The sequence below is a fragment of the Ochotona princeps genome, chromosome 21 (assembly GCF_030435755.1).
Source record: "Ochotona princeps isolate mOchPri1 chromosome 21, mOchPri1.hap1, whole genome shotgun sequence".
NCBI lineage: Eukaryota > Metazoa > Chordata > Mammalia > Lagomorpha > Ochotonidae > Ochotona > Ochotona princeps.
Window position 1 is genome coordinate 38,422,165 of NC_080852.1, and position 22,798 is coordinate 38,444,962.

Below are 22,798 nucleotides of genomic sequence, written 5' to 3' on the forward strand. Positions count from 1 at the left end.
TGTTCACCCGAGCCCAGGCCCTGTTGTTTTGGACACTCAGCTCCCTTCCCTTTTAACTCTAACTTTCAGATGAATAAGTTAAACAGATACTGCCTGGAATTTCCCTCCATCCCATAGAATCTCCAGAGGATTAGGGTGCAGGGGCTTAACCTGCCACTTGCGATATATGCCCACTCGTATGGGAGACCAGGATGAAGAACTCTGCGTTTCAAATAAAGGGGGCAGCCCGAGAGAGCATGCGGCAGGCGGGCAGGGCGGCAGGCGCGGTGCCTCGGGAGGCAGCAGTGAAGGCTCAGGTTGCTGGGTTCCTGCCACTCAGGCAGGAACTACTGGCCCAGCCTTGCCTACTGCATGTTTGTGGAAAGTGAGCCAGTGGATGAGACATTCCTCTCAAACAAAAAGAGAAACTATTTTTGCTGTAGACTTTCCTCATCTACAACTAGATAAGAAACTCAGGGGACAGCTTCAGTAAACTAATTTAAGTGCTCTAATGTTAAAAATATGACAAAAAGGTGTTTTGGATATTTATGATGTACATATAGAGTAAGAAGGTAGAAGAGACTAGGATATGATCTTGACTTTTCTGACACTCAGTTTTTAAAGCTTACTTTATAACCATTTAAAAAGTTTATATAATTATAGGGAAAAAACCCTAAGAATTTGAAAATGAACTAAAATTAATTTCGTGACACCGAGTTGGAGACCTAGTCACAAAGTGATTCCCAAACACTGTAACTGGCCCACATACCTCTAAAGGGACACATGAAGGCAAGAAAGGAAAAAGCCAAAAGCTCACTATGCAACAATCACTGTTCTGTCATCCAAAAACTGTGTGCTATGGCCCAACAAAAAGAAATTACATTGGTATTAGTGCAAACTGGATCTGTAGAACGGGGAATAGGGAGAAAAGGTTAGGTTCTTTTTGAAGTTGTAATAAATTTGAAATAGAAGTTACCAGGCACCCACAACTGAGAGTTTTCAAGGAAACCAGGGATTCTTTGTGTTGTTTGAGAATTCCTGAAATCCTCTAGTTTCCTGCATGGGACATGTGAGGTTTGCTCTTTTCCAACTATATTATCAATGCAAGGTTAGATTTTCTTCGGTCTTCAAAACAAAGTGACACAATAGATCAAATGCAGCAGCAGTTAAGAAAAAAACCATTAAAAAAAAAAGACACTAAAGAGACTTGCAAAACTGTAAATCAAGGTTACTTTAAAAAATATATTTATTTGAAAGGCAGAATGAAAGAAGAAAAAGCAGAGGCACCCTGCTCTGTTGGTCAATTCCCCCAATACATGGCCAAAGATTTGGCCACTTCATCCCGGGAAGCAGGGCTCCAGATCAGAAGCAGCAGAGCACTGAAGGGGGTGCTGACACAGACATGGGTATCCCAAGCAGAAGCTCAGCCTGCTTTGTTACTACAATGCCACCCCAAACAAGATTACTCCAAAAACACAAAGAACTTGGAATAGCTATTTGCTACCAAAAAATCACGTTTATTATGTTCACATTACTGCCATTATTTTAAAGTTAGTAACTAAAATTTTTCTTAAATTGGATATAATCCACAGACAAAAGCTCTTTGGATTCTTCAATTTTTTAAGTTCATAAAGTTTGAAAGTGGATAATCTAGGCAGTGAATATCAAGAGCTGCTTGAGATGCCATAGACAAGCAGGTATTAGCTCTTACTTTTACAAAGGCTTTTAGATTGAGATGAAGACAGGAAAAATAAGTTCCCACCTACTAGTCCACTACATTCCCCAAAGGCTTAACAAGGGAAGCAAAACTGGGGAACTCAAAGCCAGCTGACCTACCAGCACCGCCTCTCAGGATCTCCTCTGGCACTCTTACTCCCCAGGCTAAACAGCACCAATTAGGGTAAGTATTTTTGGATGAACACAACATTATTACAAATGATGCTAATTTACATGAGATATGCGTGGAGAAGTTCATCTAATAGCTCAATTAAGTGACAATCCAATCTTCCCAATACAAAGAGCAGAAACTTTACAAATAGACTCAAACTTATCAATCAAGCACAAAGTACAGCCCTTATCTGGATCAAATAGATTACATCCAATGAAAAAGTAAAGAAAAAAACATTCTAAAAATTGCTTACTTGGGGGCCTGGCATAATAGCTCAGTGGCTGAAGTCCTCACCTTGCGTGTGCTGGGATCTCACATGGGCTCTGGTTCATGTCCAGGCTGCTCCACTTCCCTTCCAGCTCCCTGCTGGTGGCCTGGGAAAGCAGTGGAGGATGGCACAAAACCTTGGGACCCTGCACCCATGTGGGAGATACAGAAAAAGCTCCTGGCTCCAAACAGGCTCAGTTCCTGCTGTTGAGGCCACTGGGGAGTGAACCAGCAGGCGGAAGAACTTCCTGTAAATCTGACTTTCCAATAAATAAATATCTTTAAAAAAAAAAAAAAAAGCTTATTTAGCAATGGGGGTTTAGTGAAACCAGCATATAAACCTTGCAGACTGAAGATGCCCTCCTCCCAATCAGAAGAACTGTATACAGCAAAATTGGGTTGCTAGCTAGCGACTGAAAGTTCCACCACTCTCTATAATTAGGGTGAGCATGTAATTTATGATCCAAAACTGGGGCATTTTTGAGAGTGAAAAGGTTGCTATTACTAATTATGTTAGGATAGCCGACATAAACCAGGAATGTTCCAAGAAACCAAGACACTCCTATCAGCCCTATATATAAAAAAACTACAATTCAAAAAATAATTTTAACAAGACATGCAGCTCAATTCTTTATGTAACTATTTTCCATTACAACACAGGAGTTAAAAAAAAAAAGCCACAGTTAAGAGAAACTAAGATATGCCTCCAAAAATGACTTTTTACACCTCTCAGCTGGACCCAGTTTTGAGTATTTCATGAAGTAGGCTAGATCTACTTCTCTCCCTGCTACTGCTCTGGGTACTGCAAACTTTCCAGCCATTCCTTTCCACACTAACTGTTCCTGACACAGTTCGGAGGAAGAGCACACCTCCTCCCAGCTTCCCTTTTCCAACACACCCACCTTCCCATGGGACTCGACACTCCCTAGCCAGACACCCACACAGCTCAACAACTGAAACAAATCTTAATCCTGGCAACACATGAAATCTCGAGAGGCGCTGGGTCAGGTTAAACATGAAGACCAGAGACTGAAGTAACCACACCCGGGTGAAGTCAAGCACTCCACGGTTTTGAATAAGAGCCTGGAGTTAGCTTTGCTACCTACTTGTTCCGGGCAGAATGGCTACAGTCTCTTCTGAACTCAACATAGGTTGTTAGCCTAGTTTTCTTTTCCTGGTTTTGTGCAAACATCTGGTGTTAGTACTACTTATGTAATGCAATGTGTGACTACCTTTTAATTCCAAATATGCTGACCAACTTTGTTTTTCAAGGTTTTTCTTTCCTTTTTAAAGAATCTTTTTCCATGATGCAATTTTGTAGTTATGGGGATTCTGCCTTTCCCTACCACCGTATTTTTACATAGAATAGTCCTTTAGCAACAGCTAAAACATTTTATACTCTCGTATTTAAGTGGATCATGGCATTGTAGGCAAAGGTAGAAAATCATCATCCCGTCAAGGTGTACTGAGCTGCTTCACTGCAAGTCCCCCTTTTATGTGAGAGCAGACCACCTTCCCTTCCTGGTATGCTGGTCTCCCTCTCGCAGCTCGCCCCATGAGAATATGTGAATATACTTGTCCACCCATATATCTGTTTTGTAATTTGCCTTACATCAGAAAGAACATATTTGTCCCTTTGAGACTGGCTTATTTCACCGAGCAAAAAGGTTTTTAAATATTGGGTAAATTTTTAATAAACATGGTCTAAATAGGAAACATGTAACAGTTTGATACTCATTCAAAATTTTAGACTTATCTTAAGAAACTGACACCAGTCAAGCCACTCTTTTTAAAAGAATATTCTAAAGGTTAATCTTCCCACACTTCCCCCAAATCTTTTCTTTTTTAAGACATTGCATCTACTATTTTTCACTGTGGATAAAATGTTCTTACCCTCACCACAGTACCCTGGCCATAGCTGACATCACAAAAATGGAAAAAAAAAATAAACATTTCACATTTACATAATAATCTAAAACTACACTCAATCATACTCTTTGTAAGGCCCAAATCTTCATTGTTTTAGGGTAAACACTTGTCTTTGGAACTAAAACAGGGCCCGGTGGCGTGGTCTGGCAGCTGAAGTCCTCTCCTCCCCTTGAAAGCCCCGGGATCCCATATGGGCGCCAGTTCTAATCCCAGCAGCTCCACTTCCCATCCAGCTCCCTGCTTGTGGCCTGGAAAAGCAGTTGAGGACAGCCCAAAGCTTTGGGACCCTGCACCTGCGAGGGAGACCCGAAAGAGGTTCCTGGTTCCCAGCTCCGGATCGACGCAGCACCACCGGCCTTTGCGCTCACTTGGGGAGTGAATCATCGGACGCAAGATCTTCCTCTCTGTCTCTCCTCCTCTCTGTATATCTGACTTTGTAATAAAAATACATAACTCTTTTAAAAAAAAGTTAAAAAAAACAAAGCTTTTAAAAGATGTGCCATTTTGATTTTATTCCAGATGCTATCTTAATAAACACACTTTAAAAAAATCTTTATTTCTATACTTAAATATATTTTAAAACAACCGCAGTTAACTGTGGCTCTTTCTTTTACATGCAGCTTCTCTTACAAAACAAGCCAATTCTCAACAGCCACATTAAATAAAGGAGAATAGAACTGCAGAGGCAGAGTGACTGCCACCAGGCCCTTCCCAGCTCTCCCAGGACACCAAACACACCTACAGAGCTGATTCTTCACTCAAGAAATTCTCATCAGCCAAAGACAGTTACAGTAATAACAACAACAGAAACCCACTTCATGAAGAGGAACCCACACACTAAGACGAGTAAACAGATGCAAATCTAAAACAATGAGCTGGGCCTTGCACTAAAACGTACACATCAGCAGTAGACTTGCTAACATGAGAAACTGGAGTATCATAATCAGATTACAGCAACTAAGAATTAGGCAATAACCGTCTTACTATACTAAGCAGGGCACATAACTTATTAGATTACTGAGTTTTATTTGAGTCTTCACATATTAGAAGAGGGGAAAACTTCATCACAAAACAATGAAAAAGTGAAAATTTCTCATTTGGTACAGCAGTGTTGGCTTAAAAAATTAACAATGGAAAACCAATGAAAATGAAGTATTTTAAAATCGTTCTTTATGTAAGGCATTAAGAATATATCATGGTTTATCAATAAAACAGGATATACCGAAAGTATAAAATCACTGTACACCTATTAATAGTGTATAGTGAAAATACAAATTACCTTTGTATTTAAATACATAAAAAGCAAACTCAGTCTCACTACAACAGAAATCACATTAGCCATCCAGTTTCCCCCCTTTGACCTAGTTTTTTTTCGGCTGGGAAGAGGTGCTGTGGGATAACAGTAGGGAACAAGGTGGAGCAGTAAGGTACAGGCGAGATGAAGATGAGGTATGGTGTTGTGGTCTCTTCTGCATCCCAGCCAACTGCTAAATGGTCTCAATAAAAATGAGATGAGCTATTTATAGTGCCACAGTAGTTATTAAAGCCTCTAGAATCAAGATGGGATCTCTACTCTCTTTTTTAGTATTTTCCAAATAAATAAACAAATAAATAGATAGATAGGTAAAAGATTTTCCATCTACTGGTTCACTCCCCAAATGGCCACAATGGCTGGAGCTGAGCCGACTTGAAGCCAGAAGCCTTTTCCAGGTTTCCAATGCAGGTGGCAGGGTCCCAACGGCTTGGGCCATCTTCTACTGTTTTCCCAGGCCATAAGCAGGGAGCTGGATGGGAAGTGGAGCAGCGGGACATGAGCCAGAGCCCATATGGGATGCTGTTGCTTGAAGGCAGAGGATCAGCCTATTACACACTGTGCCGGCCCAGTCCCTACTCTCTTTTGCCAAAACACTTGAAGGTCTCTAAAGATTCAGGTAAAGAACTGAAAAAGATATTTCTACTTTTTTTCTAATTAACTATTCCTAAATATTTGAGAATGTACAAATGATACTTATTTTAATGCTAGGAATGTGGGTTTCAGCTTATGTGAAGAAAACCACACCAGGGCTTGAACTGGATGGTTTCCATTTTTTCCCCCAGAAATCTATGAAAATAATTCATCTCAATGAATGCACCAAGAGAGGAAATGACCACCGTAAAATGTAGCAACATAAGATACAGGCCACTAAATTTCATGTCAGTGCTGGTCCAACCATGCTGGCGAAAACAACTAACAGTCATGATAACTGGTTACTCAAATTTCCTTTTTCAGGTCAAATTACTCTAAAAATAAAATATCAATTGTGTAACATCTTTTTTCTACAGAGGGAAATGTACAAACTTGGTTCAAGTTTGTTTGCTATTACAATATTTATTACAGGTAGGTGTGGATTTTTTTGGTGACTGGTTGGTTCTTTGCTAACTCACAAGCAAAACTAGCATTCCAATTCCTTTGATGAGTTCATACGTGGGAGAGAAAACTTTAAGGACAGTTTAACACATAGCAGTACAGGTGGTACCTCATTCAAGTGACACATGTGCTCTCAGAAACTAAGTTCAAACCCATTATTGCTAAAACTCAGATTCTCTTAAAATACAATAAAGGTTTAAAAGAATCTCATCATAGACTTTTATAAAGTAAGACTCCATTTGCAATCTAAGTAACTGTTACCTATTTTGCCTACACATTCAATTCTGTTTTGATAGGGGTTTCATGGGGGTGGGTGTTACAGGTGGTGGGTTAGGCTTCCACCTGGGACCACCACAGGTCATGTAGGAGTGCAGGTTGTCCATTACCCCTCTTGGGTTCTGCTTCCTACCAATGCATTCAGGCAGGCAGCAAATGAGGGCCCAAGCACTTAGATCTCTCACACCCACACGGGAGGCCTGGGAGTCTTGGCTGCTTTAAATATTTGGGGGCATAAGGCAGTGGGTGGAAGATCTTTGTCTTTGCCTCTCAGATAGAAAGAAATAATCAAAAATAAACAAACTAGTGATAGGCATGTAGTTGTCATTTGTTTCAGAAACCAATAATATTATCAAGACATTCATCTTTGGGCCCGGCGGCATGGCCTAGCGGCTAAAGTCCTCGCCTTGAAGGCCCCGGGATCCCATATGGGCGCCAGTTCTAATCCCAGCAGCTCCACTTCCCATCCAGCTCCCTGCTTGTGGCCTGGTAAAGCAGCTGAGGACGGCCCAAAGCTTTGGGACCCTGCACCCGCGTGGGAGACCCGGAAGAGGTTCCAGGTTCCCGGCTTCAGATCGGCGCGCATCGGCCCGTTGCGGCTCACTTGGGGAGTGAATCATCGGATGGAGGATCTTCCTCTCTGTCTCTCCTCCTCTGTGTATATCTGGCTGTAATAAAATGAATAAGTCTTAAAAAAAAAAAAAAAAAGACGTTCATCTTTATAATATTTCAATGAAAATCTCAAGAAAGACCCAAGTTTTGGGGCCAGTGTTGCAGTGTAGCATTCTAAGCCCCTTCCTGTGACTCCTATCTGAAATACAGATTTATAGTGAGGAGATAAGATCAGCTATCTGCTGATGCGCCCGCAGCAGATGGAGCAGAGCCACTCTAAAACCAGAGCTACTTCCGAGTATCCCATGTGTGTGCAGCGTCCCAAGGCCTTGGGCCATCCTCCAGTGCTTTCCCAGGCCACAAGCAGGGAGATGGAAGGGAAGTGGAGCAGTTGGGGTATGAACAGGATTAGAATCAGTGCCCATATGTGATGCTGGCGCTAGCAGGCAGAGGATCTGCCAGCTGAGCCACCATACCGGCCCAGGTTCCGGTCTGAGTCCTGGCTGCCCTGCTTGTGATTCAGCTCCCTACTAATAGCCTAGGAAAAAAGCAGCAGAGGACACAGACAAGCTCCTGGATCCTACCAGATCCATCGCTGGCTGTTACCGACATTGGGCAAGTGAACCAGTGAATGGAAAAACTCTTCCACTATTTGTAACTTTCAACATAAATAAAATGGAGTCCTGTGTAATGGCTCAATGGCTAAATATCTTGCAACTATCAGGATCCCACATGGGTTGCCAGTTCATGTCCCGTGAGAACACTGGAGGATTGTCAAAGGTCCTTGGGATCCTGCACCCATGTGATAGATCTGGAAGAAGCTCAGCTTAGGATCAGCTCCTCTCCAGTCACTGTGGCCACTTGGGGAGTAAACAGGCGGATGGAGGATCTTTTTCTCTGTCTTTCCTTCACTGTATAAACCTGTCATTTCCCAACAAAAATAAATAAATGAATGAATCTTAAACAAAAAACTGGGAATTACAAGTTTTGAACCATATCATGATTTTAGCTTGAAGAGATCAAATACTCAATCTCTTCTTACTTTGATTCATAGTAAGTCTAATAATAATCTGGATACAACTAACCCATTTTTACAAGACAGCACAGCACAAGTGCTAACTACAAAGTTGTGTTTGAACTGCACAGTGAAGGCAGGAGTGACCGTCAGGCTGTCGGGCTCTCCAAGGCGGCAGGACAGTGTGCCCTGCCTTACTGAAAGCACAGGAACAGCAACGCGCAACTACTTCACAAAGGGAAACCTACTATTTTATACTTTGTGGTCTAATTCCAACTGGAATACACCTACTGTGTTCTAAAATATGAGTTTTACTTGGAACATTCTTTTCCATTCTTAATAAGAATTCAGCTAGCAGATGCTCTAGAACTGTCTAGTCAAGAAGTTACTGGTACTCAGAAGAGCACAGTGTATGTAATTGTTTTTTTTTTTTTAAAAACTTACACAAGACTTCTAGTTCTTTATTATTAACAATTATTTTTATTTTTGCAGGAGACAAGTCCCTACCAGATATTCTGGAATATACCAAACTGGGGAGTTAGCAGTATATGGTTGGCAGAAATTCAATGCTGGAGTGGGAACTAAAAATGATTTCTTTAATTGTGTGCCAAACTGAATAATCTCACAGGGAAAAAGAACCTCTCCTGTAGCCCCTCCCCCAACCAGCACTGCCTCCCTGCTGTGCAAAGAGCCCTTTGTCCTGCCCTGCACTTATCTAGCTGTTTGGCCATATTGACAGGCCTACTGGAGGCATAATAAGGGAGTCAGTCTGACATAAGCAGCTGGCAATTTGAAACAGAAATCTTCCTTTTCTGCTCCGGCAAAATACTGCCGCAGAGGTCTATGGCTCTGCGCATGCTTCCATCTATTTCTCATCCAGATCAACTAGGAATTCAAAAAACTTGGATTCCTGAGATAACACCATTTCTGTATGAATTCCTATAGCATTGTTTTGGTTTTTTAATTCACAACACAGATCAATGCATTCCCAACTCTGGGTACATTTATTTAACTAACATGACCAAGGAGAAGCATTCTTATGACTTCAGTCCGCCATCAAAACTCTGGGAATCCTCATACTATGAGGACCATGAAGAAGAGAATGCAATGCAATGGAAGCAAGAGATATCCATTATGCAGCCCAGCCAATAACGTCAGTAACCAAAACATTAAGGCATTGTTCCAATATCCCAACAAGCAGAACATTCATTATTCTCATCTTCTTACCAAGACTACTGAAAGTGACCTAACATTAAGTGAGCTATTCCCTCAGGTACACTGCAAACAAAATCAATAAGATGGAAAAACAGTGAGGCAGGATGGGATGACAAAGTCCTTGCTCATACAAAGTAGACAGACACAGCTTCATTGTTCTTTTTCTCAGTTTCCTTCCATAAGCCTAACTGTTGGGGCATGCTTTGTCAGAAGAGAACTGCCTGAGGAGGGGCTTTCTAATGCCACCCCAAGTCACTGGGTCTCTTACCTCAATTCTAAGTGACCATGCAACAAAACATTTTCCTTAAGACTGTTTTAACAAAGTATGTGTAGATAAGTGAAAGAAATCACATTTTGTCTTTCATGAACATCCTTAAATCTAAGTGCAAAAGAAATAAGCTATTACCAACTGAACAGCTGCAATGCCGCTCTGAGTAAGGAATGAAACCAACCCTCGTCCATCCCAAGTGCAGCCCTGGCTTCCCAGTCCCACTACCACATGCATTATCTCACATTCTGCAGAACTGAAGCCTTAAATCTGAAAAACATGCTTCACAAAAAATTTTCAGTTTTCAATTCTTGAAACAATTTTAATAAATCAGATCCACTCTTTAAATTAAACTAAAAAGTTTAAACTCAACAAAAAGCCATTAAAAAAAAAAAAAAAAAGAAACCATCCAGACCCAGTGACTGTCGTAAGCCCATGGCCTCATGGCTACCACATTCCACCTTGCTGTTATTTTTCAACTCAAAGGTAAAAATGAAATAGTCACTCTCCCCAGAAAGATCAAAGTAATTTCAAAAAAATCCAAAGTCCCTAGACATAAAATACAAAAAGACGTAATAGATTTTCAAGTATACTGGCTAAATAATTCCACAAAAAGGGCCTCTTTGATCCTTCACTAAACAATTTTATCAAAACAGTAACAGGTTTCAAAAGCATAGGAAATAACAGTGAAATAGTAATTATATGGTTATTTTTAATATTAATAATTTACACTAAAACTTAGTATAAAATTTAGTTTTAAATTACTTGAAGCAGCCAGTAGAAGTGAAATCTTAACTTGCTATGGTACTGTAAATGTGACTGCAGTAAGAATTAGAACCACCTAGACTAAAGGTTCTACTAAATATCCACTAAAGGTTCCGTTTCACAGATCTATTTTATTCACAGGCAAACCAATGTGGATAACATCTGCGAACTCTGGTTCACTGCCACAAATGCCAGATGTATGTGGACTTTAGGTAAGCTTATGCAAAACTGGACAAATCAAAATTCTGAGTTTGAGGATGCCTGCGTCTGGGAGGGTAAAGCGCAACCCGCCGGGCACAGTTAGTGCTGTCCATCGGGAAGTGTACCTGGGGCGCCGCACACTCACAGACTTCTGCTTCAGTTCTCCATCCTGGAGGGGTTCACACTGTCTCAGTGCAGGAAGGTAAACTCAGGCTATTTCTGCATATTTTTTTCTGGTCTGTCCTGTATTTCCCTTGGCCCACAGCCAAAGATTCATCCCTGTGATGTCAGAAAAACATATCCAATATGCATACAATTATCCTAATTTTATAGGTCAAATTCCAGAAAATAACATGGAGAAGTTTGTTTCTGAACACAGAAATTAAGAGGCAACTATTTATACTTAGAAGCCACTTCAAAAATGGCAGATCTTTGTAGAGCTTTGAATTCCAAGTTAGGAGAATGTCTCCAGCAAAACATCTATGCAATACACATGCCCTAATCAATGGGAAGCAAAAATATCAACTCTGATCCAATGATTAAGGAGATGAAGGAAAACATGTCAGCTGCAGGAAAAATCAAAAATCAAAAACAAACAAAAAATCCTGACCCTCATTTATTCCCAACTCTGGTTCTCAGAAAGGCCCTTAAAGTCTCACTATTTCAATTTTAACGATTTTAAAAATTCAAACGCTAGTGGAGCGCCTATCAAGCACAATCTCAGATTAAAAAAGAAAATTCTGCGGGAACATGACCCAAATCAAACAATCCAGTTTTAAACTATGATCCAGTTTCCAGACGTTGCTATCCATAATTGGGTAGAAGGTTAGCAACTGCTAATTCTCTTCACAGCAGTAAAAGGCAAACCAGTTCAGCAGGGAAAATCCCCCGGAAGCAGCCCTGGGCGCTAATGGACGCCGCCGTGCCGGCCTTCCCAGGGGACGGCGGCCGCCCCGTCCATCCCCCCACCCCTTGTCCAGCTGCAGCCGCCTGGCGCACACCTTCTCGCCACCCCACCCCCACAGCGCTCATCCCAAACCATGGCCTTTTTATAAAGAAACACCAGCATTCCTCAAATTACTAATACTCATTTAAGTAAGACAGCATTTTAGGCTTCAGCGTTCAGAAGGCCAACGTTCCAAGCATTTTGCAGACTTAAATATGCAGCTTGTCCCACCAGAGGACACACACAATGACAGTCCAAGTAAACCCCACAGACGCTAATCCCATTAGGGGCCAGAATTTTTAGCTACAGACAAGAACTAATGATCCTCCTGAGAAAACTGGAAAAACCCAAAACCAAATTTTTCTCCCCGTGTCCTCCAAGAGGCCCAGAAACCTCGGATTCCGTGAGTAACCTCCGTTCCAGTCCTCGCTCAGATTCCACACATCTAAAATTACCACTCCTAACTTCTCTCTCAGTGACCTAAAAACGTTAATCATATGAAATTAACCACCCAAAATACTTCTCTTTCCCACAGTCTCCCGAGAAGCCCAGCACACTCTGGCCGCCTGGTTCTCCTCCACCCCAAGTGGAGCTCTACTCACACACCCGGCCAACAAAGACACGTAAAGATGACCTTGGTCACCGACTGGCCACCTCAACCCCACAGGGGAGGAGGAAGCCGGCAGGGACCTCGGGGGCACGGGGATTCCCGGGGAGACGAACCCCAGGGTGGGGAGAGAGACAAAGCCGACGGGAAGCCAGGGCTCTGGACACGCACACATTGCACAAGTAACATGAGAAAGCAGAAAATGCGGGTCCGCCGCGCGCAGCGGGAGGGGCGTCCCCACCCGGGAAACTTTGCCTCGCACCCCGACCCCGCGTGCACGAGGCGGCCCGGAACCCGCCGCCTCCCCCATCTGTGCCCCCCCAAGATCGCTCTCCACGCCCAAGGCATGCACCGACGACCCGATCTGGCTCCACTCCTACACATTCCACGGGGGCGATCTCACGGATCCCGGCCAGACGCCCCGGGAGCCCAAGGCTGTGAGGTCGGGGTGTGTGGGAAACAGGGTGGCCATCTGAGGGGGGCTGGTGAGGGGGGTGCCCAGCCACGAGAGGGAAGGCGCCCCAAGGGAGACGCGCAGGGGCCCCCATCCCCGCCCAGGCCGCGGGAACGGGGCGGGGGTCGGTCGCGGTGGGGGGCTGCCAGAGGCCTCGCGCCTGCCGGGGTCAACGTGGACCAGGGAGAGCTCAGTAAACGGGGTGCAGCGGCGTGGGGGAGGGGAGCGTCCTGGCCCCGGCCGAGTGCAGTGGGCTGGGGTCCAGGGGCGTGCAGGCGGGAGGAGGGGGTCCTCTCTCCCGCAGGTCCAGAGGGGTGCAGCGTGTGCGGGGGCGGCGGGGAGCGATCAGGGGCCACCTCCTCCCTGCGGGGCGCCCGGGCAGGGCCTAGGCCCCCGCGCGTCCCGTCCGGCCGGAGGTGACCCTTCCCTTCCCTTTTCTCGGGGGCCCGGCCGGGAGGTTTGCTCTCTTTCCGCTCGGACCCTTACCTTGTCCCAGGCGCCGCCGGGAGGCCTGGGCCCGGCCTGCGGGGCACGGCAACTCCCGGGAGGCAGCAGGCTCGAGCTAGGCCCGACGCGGCGCCACGGCGTTTCCTGGCCGGGAAGGGCCGGTCCCCGGGAGGTGGGGGTGGGGGGAGGCAAAAAGGCGGAGCGAGCCCCAGGCGGGGAGGGGGAAGGGCCGCGGAGGGAGGGGGCCGGCGCGACTGTGTCGGCCCAACTGGCGGCCCGGGGCTGCGTGAGTCGCGGCGCAGGCGGGCGGCGGCCGCCCCTCCCCCGGCGGCGGTGCTGGCGGCGGCGCTGGCGGCGGCGGCGGCGGCTCCCTCAGCCCGCTGCCCGAGCGGAAACGCCACTGACCGCACGGGGATCCCCGGCGCCGGCGCCAGGGGCGCCCGGGACACGCCCCCCACCGCCGCGCCATTGGCCGCGCGGCCCGGCGCTCGGCGCTCATTGGCCAGCTCGCCGCCAATCCGCGGGAGCCGCCGGGGCCGCCCTCGAGAAGAGGCTGTGCTCTGGGGCTCCGGCTCCTCAGAGAGCCTCGGCTAGGTAGGGGAGCGGGACTCTGGCGGGAGGGAGGCCCGCGGCGCCGGGGGCCGTGGGGGCGCTGGGGCGGCCCGGTCTGGCGCCGCCGGGGGTGCCAGGGGTGGGCAGCGCCGGGGAGAGGGCTGGCTGGAAGGGGCACGGGACGGTCGGCTGCCGGCGAGAGGGGAGGCCCGCCCTGCGGCAGCCGGAGGGGGAGGGCGAAGGGAGCGGAAAAGGTCCGGCCCCGTACGCAGCCATTACTTCCTGCAGAGGATGGCGCTTCCGGCTGGCCTCTGCGTGCTGATTGGCCGCCGCTCCTCCCGCCGTGCGTGTGAAAACACAAATGGCGGCATTCGGTTGGAGCGGGGCGCCTGTCAGTTAGGGCGTCGGGCGTGCGCAGCCGCCGGGCGGGTCTGGCGCGGCCCCCGGGGCGGGGGACAGCGCGGGACGCGCGGGGGCAGGGTCAGCGGGAGCGGCTCCCGCGCCGCCGGCCGCCGGGGGAGTCGGCCGCCCCGTCTGATTGGCTGCCGCCGCCCGGGGACCGGGCGCCTGCCATTGGCCCTGCCCGGGGCCCCGCGCCGCAGTGTCTGGGCCCTGGGCTCTGCGCGACGTGGCAGGAAGCGCGCGCCGGAGGCGGGGACGGGCGTGCGGCCGCGGCTCCGCCCAGGCCCGACCTGCTCTGGGGCCGCGGCGCGGGTGGGCTGGGCAGGGGGGTTCCGTCCGGCCGAGCCGCAGTGGAGGAGGCGGGGAGAGGGCCGCGCCCTGCGCGCTGGGGGAGGGCAGTGCCGCAGTCCTTTCCTGGGAGTTCTCCAGGCCTGCGAGGATCCCTCCCTCCCCCTCCCGATGTGGGCCTCCATGTCATCGCCTCCATGTCTGGTCGCTTCTGGTGCATGGGCGTTGTTCCGTGAAGGAGCTGGACAGGTGTAGGGCTTGACGGGCGAACCCGATCGATCTATTTTCCCACGGGACTTGAGTCTGATAACCGATAGGGGTGCGGCTAATTTTGTGCTCCAGATGATCTTGAGGTGTCTTTTCCTGGAAATGGAGGAAGGTAGCTTGGAAGAGTTTGATGCCGACCCCACTGGAAAGCTTTGCTACACCAGCCACAGACCGTGTTTTCCGATTAAATCATAACGGATCACTGGGGCCCTTCGCTTGGGAGCCCAGTGCTTCTCCTCGTCCCACTCGTGCCCGCTCCCTGCGTCTTAGCTGGGCATGTAGCAGCTCTCACACAAGCTGCTCTCCCATCTTGCCTTTGCTGTGCTTGCTCATGCCGTCCCCTTTGGCTTCTCTCTGATCTTGGGTAGCCTGGTGAGTCATGAACCAGCCGGGTTGGTGCCTCCCGTTGATGGAGGCTTGAGCTGGAACCTCGCTCCTCACCCAGCCGGGATTTGTTCCTCCCTTATGCACTGTGTTAAATGTTTACTTGGAGTCTAAAGTCACCTTTGTCTTCCTCGACCGGGTGACCTTGGCTGCTTTATTGGGAATTGGAGGTGAAGACGAACGACCTCTTCCTTGTTTGAACGCCCTGGCCATCTGTCCTTTTCATACTGTTGCTGGTAGCTGAACTGTTAGCTCCCAGTTGTTTTTGATGCTGCCAAGGCAACTTGCAAGAGGGACAGTACTGGACAGTCTAACTGCCTGGCACTTGCACTGTGCAGTACGAATGCTCTGTGTGGACAGGACGATCTTTCTTCCTAGCAAATAGTAAGGAAGTAGGATGAAGATGACAGCCCCTTACTGTTCCCAGGGTGAATTCCAGCCAGGTGATTAGGGAGCAAAAGGCCTCCTCTCGGTGGGCTAGTGTGCACTGTTAGTGAACAGCACTTGGCTTTCTTGCTCCTTTCTGCCTCCTGTGGGTGGCACAGCTGGGGTGTTTGCCCAGAGGAGAAGGCAGTGCATCTTGGGAAAGTGTCGCCTTCAGGAACGCCGAGATCCTTTTCCTGGCCCTTCCCTTTGTCTTGTCTTTCCTAGTCTGTTCTGTAACTCTGGTTGCCCCTTCAGAGAGTGACCCTTGTCCTGACAATCAGCAGTTCGCTGAGGGTCAGGGCTGGGGGACCTTTTGTGGGTTGTACGGAATTACCAACTTAAAAATGAACCTGCTGTATCCCCTAGGGAACAGTTGCCTTGCGAAGGCTGAGAAACGTGACTGGACCTTTTGGCGGGGCGCCCCCATCTCCCACAGGAATCTCCGCCTTGCCCTGGCTGTTGCTGAACCAACTCAGGTGTGCCTGATCTGCTCCAAGGCTTGATGGCTGGCCAGTTTTAAGTGAGACGGGGTGAGGTTTGGTCTGAAACAGTTCCCTGTATGCTTGCTGATGCTACGGTTCAGCTCCATCCAGTACAATATTCTGCACTGATGGAAGTCATATGTATCTTTGCTGTTTTCACTGTGGTTGCCACTAATCCTGTTATTCCTAAGCATGGGGAATGTGGCTGATGCAAATAGTAATGAAGTTAAATTTCAGGCATTTCCCCCTATCTTTGCAGGGGGCTATTTGTATACTTAAGCTATACTTGGTTGCATTCTGGACCCAACAGGCCATTCCCTAACAATGAAACTTCCTTTGGACAACAACCAGTGTCTTGAGAGTGAATGCTGATTAGTTTGGATTTCAGTTTCTGGTCAATGAGATTTCATTACGTGGTGACAAGGGATACACAATCCAAAGTCGTGGAAGCATAGTTAACAGTAGTTACTTAAGATAACATCAGAATACCTGGTGTTGATTTGGTTCTAGATTTCGACCCTGCTTCGTTAGGGGTGCCCCGAAACATCTTGAGTGATAAACTACAGGTATTGATGTATTTTAATTTCAAGTGCTTGTTCACTTACGTGTTTTGTAGCATTTTATACACTTGTCTTCTTGGAGAGGCAGAGAGGGGCACATGGAGAGAAGTGCCAGTGTGTTTTAGTGCCCAGATGTCTGCGGAGCCGGGAACCCAGTTACCCTGGCCATCACTGCCGCAGCTCTCTTAGGATGTGGTATATGGAGGGCTTTGCCACTAAGGCTAATTAAGCACCTGCCCCTCAAGTACTGATTTGTTTGAGTGGCAGGAAAAGAAAGAAACCTTTAATCCGCCAGTATACTCCCTAAATGTCTGCGACCGCCAACAGGGCCAGGCTGCAGCCAGGATATCTGCACGCCAACCTGGCTCCCTTGCGGCTGGAGCTGCAGCATCTAACCACTTCTGGAGGAGGCTGGGTTCAAGGCTCAATGCCTGCAGCTCGAGCCTGCCCTCTAGTACCACAACTGAATGGCTTTGAAAATGAGCCTATATTTTTAAAAAATTGGAATGGGACCCTGCGACAGGGTTTGTAAGGTCTTTAGTGCAGAGTTGGCTGTTTAGTGGAGATTCTGATCCATAGCTGGGGATTCTAACGTGGGAGGATGGGAAGCATTCCGCTTCTCTTTCCAAGGGCTGTCTCTGCTTACGTATGCTTATCTTGAACAACAACAGACATTGTTGCTGTGTGTGTGTCTGGTGTGTTCCTCAGAGACACAGGATTTAGTTTTGGTTGATTTCTTCAGTGCCTAGGCACAGAAATAGGAATTCCAGAGCCATTGGTTTTACTTTCAAATAGTCGTTTAAGTCCACAAATTATGGAAGATTCCTCTTGAGGAAAACCTTGGGGTCATATTTACGTCACATCACCTCACATTCATAGATAACCTATGCCTTGTGGCTTTAAAGACCATGCAGCCTTTTCTTGGTTTCCTGTTTGACCCATTACTGGATCTTCCTGTGCTCAACTTCCTTGGGCCTTTTGTTTAAATGAACCAGCTACCATTCCCTGATCTACTGCCATCCTATTGTTCTATATTTGTGGGACAAGCATCCATTATACATATTAAGCATTTGTACTTAGATGCATGAGTTAAAAAGCCTGTGTTTTTTGTTTTTTTGAAGATTTATTTATTTTTATTGCAAAGTCAGATATACTGAGAGAAGAATCTTCTGTCCACCGATTCACTCCCCAACTGGCCACACTGGCCGGAGCTGAGCCAATCCAAAGCCAGGAGCTGCCTCTGGGTCTCGCCTCCCACATGGGTGCAGGTTCCCAAGGCTTTAGGCGATTCTCTGCTGCTTTCCCAGGCCACAAGCAGAGAGCTATGTGGCAGTGGAGCAGCTGGGACATGAACCAGTGCCCGTATGGGATCCCAGTGCTTGCAAGAGAATTAGTTGAACCATTGTGCCAGGCCCAAAGCTTGTGATTTTTAATTTGCAAAATAGTAACTAATGTTTTAACTTTTATTACTGTAATTTTATTTATTTTTCTTTGAAAGGCAGATTAATAGAGAAGAGAGACAGAAACATCATCTATCCGCTGGTTCACTCCCCAAATAGCCACGATGGCAATATTGGGCCAGTGAGGAGCCAGGAACTGCTTCTGGATCTCCACTTGGGTGCCAGGGCCATCTTCCTCGGCTCTCCCAGGCTGCAAGCAGTCTGCCATGTATTCCTGAGGGAACTTTGATTCTAGTTAATTAGAAGGTGGTAGCAGTACAAGAGGGAGTCTAGTTGGTACTTTTGTGGACCGACCAGTCTTTATTGTCGTGATGTTAAGTCACCAGTCAAGGAATATCAGCACTTGGCAGGATGTTTCTTCATTTTGTTGGGTTACCCAGTGGCATGCTAGTTTAAGTGACAGATTGAAGAGCTGGCTCTTACGACCTCCCTTTTTGGCTGGAGTGTAAGACACCATCAGTAGCTAACTGAATGGCCATGAAGGATTGTTTAGTTCACTTTCTTGATGCCAGGACTAAGCTCAGGAATGTTTTTTGTTTTTGTGGCTAATACTTTCGTGGTGATCTCCGATTATTCCTCAGTGTCATGCATTTGTTGATTGGTCTTACTGATCTTTGATTTGTCCTGACACTTTTTGTTTTCTCAGTTTTGGTTTGTTTTTTAAAAACGTGTGTTTAAGATTGGCTTGTCCTAACAGCAGGAACATATCTTCAAATCATGTGTTCATATGTGTTTGTTAAACCCGCCTCTGTCTATGGATCCTAGTCAACCCAGTCTTCACAGCCTCTGCTGGCCTTAGATGAAGATTCTGCTTACTCTGACAAACAGGAGGAACATTCTAGTACTTGATGTACAGAAGTTAATTTGCAGACATGACTGGTTAGAATTAATACTCTGCTTTTTTTTTTAAGATTCAAAAGCAGATAAGCATGTCTTTCATCTCCTAGTCTCCATGTGGGTGGCAGGGCCCGTGGAGTTGGGCCATCATCCAGGCTGCATTCCTGGTGCATTAGGGAACAGCCCAGACTGGACCTAACACTCTGGTACAGGGTGATTGCCTAACTGTCCCCACTGAAACAGTCGAGCCACTTTCCCATGGGTGTGTCAGCAAGCTGAAGGCCAGGTACTGGAGCCCTGCTCCAACAGGTGGGAGAGGTGCCCAGCTGCGAGGTACAGGGTTGCTTGGGGAGTGGAGAGGCCACAAGAACAGTCATCGACACACGGACAGGTGGGAGGAGAGCCAGACTGACGCTCTGTAAGTAGTAGTCATGCAGTTCTTTTTGTTCCCTACTCTAGGTTGTTCCTTGAGCAAGATGGTGCCTGACTGGCCACGTCCCTGTTGCCCAAGCACAGGCAGGAGTCTGCGAGGTCAAAACTGTTTTCACAATATCAGAATATCTTTATTTACCATTGATTATCAGAAAGTGTGCAGAGGAAGTTAACCAGTGGTGCCATGATCTGTACGACTCCAGTATCATTCTGCTATTTTTAAATCCTGTAGTTTTCCTGTTCTTAAGCACAAACCTGTTTTTTTTTTTTTCATTTTGTTTTGTGCAATGTCGTTTCCCCAATTTCACATACTAAAATATTAGCCTTTATATTTTTCTAATTTAAGAATGGACTGCTGACTTTAATAAACTTGTTAACCAATAATCACATCTGTTTTTTAAATGCTGCAAAGATTACTTGTGGAGGGGAAGAAATCTATAAAAAGTGGAAAAGATGACTTAGGTAATGCTTCATTATGTCTTAAGAAGTAGAGCAACTCTGAACAGTGTAGTGCTGTTGAGGAATTATTAGGAACCACTCATTTGCAAGTCCTTTTTTGGGAAGGTATGTATACAAGACATGAATTTTTTCAAGCTAGAAAGGCAACTGCATTAAGTCAGCTGGAGAAACACAACAACTAGGAAATGTTTAAAAGCCACACAACTCCCATTATTGTCTACTGGGTGAAAGGGAAATAAGAAATGCCAGCAGTGCCACACTGGGCTGCAATTAAAGCACAGTGTGCCAGGATGGGAAGTGGGTGTGGTGGTTAACAGCAAAGGTGGGTGTGTACAAACTGATGGGTCTATAAGAGGGGCTTGGCAATAAGGATAGCTGTGGTGTGTGAGAGGTTGGCAGTAAACACAAGCCCTAAAATAGTGTGGGGTGACTAACTGCGTAGGGTTATCCTCAGTAGCAGGAGGTGTGCACTGATTGTGAAAGGACAACGCCTCAAGCCTTTGGAGAGAGGCAAGCTGAACAAGCTTCAGTTGGAGAAACAATTGTACCTGAAGCAGTGACCACAATTTTGGTAGTCAGAGTTGGTTCCTGGGCATCTTTGATGTGAAGGAAAAGAACTTGGTAGACAAGACAGCTGATAGTCTAATCAGTGATGAAATCTACACTCTAAAGTCAGAATCAGAATTGAGGGGGAACCTTGTCTCCACTATCAGTTCTAGAACTTTCCCAATAATTACAAGATAGGTCAAGATATTAACAGCTGTCTTACATAGTATATAATTAAATGGCCCATATTTTGTAGTGCTCGTTTAACTTCACGAGCAAATACTCCAAATGATCAATATGTGAAAATTAAAAACCAATTACAAGTAACTAACATGCAAGCCCACTGAATGCAAGGAGGAAACATCCAGCCACTTTCTACTAGGCGAGAGCCCTAACACGATATTTCTCAGTTTAGATTGCTGATGTGACAGGATGAGGAATCTGGCTACACTGCAAGAGCATCCCGAGGTTGCAGGAAGTGGCTGTTCTAGCTGTGATACACAAACTGCAAAATGCCTGCTGAGGTGACTGCAGCAGGGAGTTAAAAATGACTACCTAAGGTAAGCCACGCTGGCTGGAATCCTGGGCATGCTCCAACCAGCCTTTGGTGGAGTTTTAACTAGGCAGGCAGGAATTCAGGAGTTAGCCTTCAGAGAAACCCAACTGCTCTTTCTAGTGAAAATCGTTACCATAAATATCTGACTAGCTGATTAGGAAATAGCCCCAGGGCAAATGAAGTGACAAGAAAAGTGCTTCTGCAAAATCATTCTTTAGCTGCCTAGGTCCACAGGAGGCCAGAGGTTTGGGGAATTTTCTGAAAGCCATGTCAGAAGCAGTGTGATAAAAACGCTCTCACAGATCACTGCAGTATAACAGCGTCTTTGGGAGAGAACTATCTTTATTTCCCCATTTGAGGCATATGGACAGTATCAATGTTGGGTACGTAACTCTGCTGTTTCATGTGTGTTCCATTTTATTCCCCATTCTCATGGTCTAGGAGAGCTCAGAAGGTAAAGACCAAGGCCACGTAGCTGATAAGTGGACATAAATGTCACTATTGACATTCAGGACTTGGAAAACCCATTGAAAGCCTGTTGTTGACTCTTAGTACATACTATGGTACTAGGGATGAAGATGTCAGAAACACTAAGCTAACATCCAACAAGTATTCCAATTGTTCAGTGTGTACTGACATCCCATTCTGAGGCAGATACTGTACCAGGCACTTACACATACATACATACTCCGTGCTGACCAACCAGCATTTCAGGGTGAAATGGTCATTTCAAGTGAAAACTTTCATGTTCAGCTCACAAACAACAGAATACAAAACCTTTCTAAATGTCTTCCAATCCATTCTGAAGTGTGGGATTTAGATCAGAGAACACAGATTCTGCAGCTCATGTACACATGTTGGAGAGGAAGGAAGTGCTAGACCCTTTTATTCCAAATGGAGACATCAGCAGGTAGTATGAATTACAAGACTAAAGATCCAAGCTAAAGGCAGCCAAGTAACAATGCCACTTTACCAGGACTCTTTTTCCAGGAGCTGCTTTTCCACAAAACTATCTCAGGAAGGACTTGATGCAGCCAGAAAAGCAACTAGATGTGACCACTGATCTGGGAGAAAATAGGGGAAAATGGCCAATCTCGTGAATGCCATCTGGAACGCTTTCACTCTATTCTGATACCTTCCCTTGTTTCTCTCTTTTAAGAAACCAATATAAAATAACGGTTATGTTTTTAAAGAAAGATTTAATTTTATTAGAAAGGCAGATATACAGAGAGGAGGAGAGACAGAGATCGTTTCCCGCTCCCCCCCCAAGTGGCCACAACGGCTGGGGCTGAGCTGATCATATCCGGAGCTAGGAGTTTCCTCCAGGTCTCCCATGTGGATGCAAGGTCCCAAGGCTTTGGGCTGTCCTCCACTGCTTTCCCAGGCCACAAGCTGGAAGCTGGATGGGAAGTGGGGCCACCGGGATTAGAAACGGTGTCCATATGGGATCCCAGCTGTTCAAGGCAAGGACTTTAGCTGCTAGGCTACTGTACCAGGGCCAACAGTTATGTTTTGACTTTAAAAAGCAACACATCCTTTTGTAGCCCCTTTCATAAGTTTCAGTCCTATAGATTCATCTCACTAAAAGGTGCCATGTTTTAAGATTTCATCCTGGTACGAAGCAAACATGTCACCAAATGTACTGAAACTTTATTTTTGAGGTCCAAGCTACAGAAAGCAAAGTTGCAGAGGCAGCAGACAGGCCTAGGAGGCTACAATGGTATTTTTAGGCCTGGATATCTTTCCACTTGTGACAATGCTGAAAACAAAATGGGAACCAAAACTCCCAAAACGTTTTATAAAGGTCTTCACTAAACATCTAAAAAAGAAAAGAAAAATGTTACCTGCCCAGCTAACCCTTAAAAACAGCT

The 22,798-nt window shown here is 46.3% G+C and overlaps 1 protein-coding gene across 12 annotated transcripts in view; it reads right to left on the reverse strand.

Annotated features, from left to right (window-relative positions):
• The window catches only part of SETD5 (SET domain containing 5), a 75,463-nt gene extending 61,998 nt beyond the window's left edge, over positions 1–13,465 (reverse strand). For 11 of the 12 annotated variants that reach the window (XM_058678750.1, XM_058678747.1, XM_058678749.1 and 8 more), the window contains exon 1: positions 13,316–13,436. The gene's annotated coding sequence lies outside the window, so the exon portion shown is untranslated. Of the gene's footprint in view, positions 1–13,315 lie in introns of all 12 variants that reach the window. The other variant, XM_058678742.1, reaches the window with a different exon arrangement.
• Positions 13,466–22,798: the final 9,333 nt, after the last annotated feature.